Source organism: Halyomorpha halys, unplaced genomic scaffold, assembly GCF_000696795.3.
Source record: "Halyomorpha halys isolate HHAL.00 unplaced genomic scaffold, Hhal_1.1 Scaffold863.1, whole genome shotgun sequence".
NCBI lineage: Eukaryota > Metazoa > Arthropoda > Insecta > Hemiptera > Pentatomidae > Halyomorpha > Halyomorpha halys.
Window position 1 is genome coordinate 571,341 of NW_027105160.1, and position 684 is coordinate 572,024.

Below are 684 nucleotides of genomic sequence, written 5' to 3' on the forward strand. Positions count from 1 at the left end.
AATGCTGTAGAATATTGATGTTCATCATAATTTCTCAGTTTATCCCTTGTTAGACATTCTTTAATTTGTCATTTTTTACATGTTCATTTTAGATTAACAACAATTTAATGAACTTATGACCTTTTTTTTTTTTAAATAAATTGATTAATACACAACACCTATGTTTTCTTGATTCATTAAATAAACATTAATATTTTTTAACATGCCATATAAATTTTTATAGAATTCAGTTTCATACCTAGAATTAATTTTTTTTTTCTTCAATTGTACACTATTACACAAATCTTTAATTATTGCCTACTTCATGCCTTTATTTCATCTTCTATAACTTTTCGGACATTCCACATTATCAAATACATCTGGAAATTCACTAATAAATCATTTAATATTCACTTCAATATATTAAAAAAAATTTATAATATAACAATATATCTTTTTTAAATATTCTGTGATAGGAAAGTGATAATAGCTTAGACTAACTTTTGAGTTAGTCCGAGTTTAGAAGTTGTATGATTTAGTGGAATAGTGGAGAAATAGGGTAATTTGACTGAAATAAATGACCTGGACAGAATAACCTGAAAGAAAGTTTTTAAATTATTAGATATGCGGTGTAACTTTATATTTAAGATTGTCCTTGAAGATGGCTTAAACTCAGGACTTTTAAAGAAATAATAAAGAGTGTTT